Source organism: Haliaeetus leucocephalus, unplaced genomic scaffold (genome assembly GCF_000737465.1).
Source record: "Haliaeetus leucocephalus isolate CR32 unplaced genomic scaffold, Haliaeetus_leucocephalus-4.0 Scaffold763, whole genome shotgun sequence".
Classification (NCBI taxonomy): Eukaryota; Metazoa; Chordata; class Aves; order Accipitriformes; family Accipitridae; genus Haliaeetus; species Haliaeetus leucocephalus.
In genome coordinates this window covers 3,442,758-3,443,029 of record NW_010973199.1, presented here as the reverse complement: position 1 = coordinate 3,443,029, position 272 = coordinate 3,442,758, and positions in this window count along the sequence as shown.

Here is a 272-nt window from a genome sequence, read left to right as displayed (position 1 = left end):
GGGATGGATTGAGGTTCCCCTCCCCCAGAAACTTTAGTTTAAAGCCCTCTTGACCAGCTTGGCAAGCCTATGACTGAAGATGCTCTTCCGCTTCTCTGACAGATGGACCCCGTCAGCCCAGGTTTCTCAAAGCGAGTCCCATGGTCTAAGTAGCCGAAAGCCTGGCTGCGGCACCATTTGTTGATTCGCCAGATTCGACTGGCCCCTTCAAACCCCTTCCCTTTCACCAGGAGGATTGATGAAAAAACCACCTGCGCTCCGGAGTCCTGTAC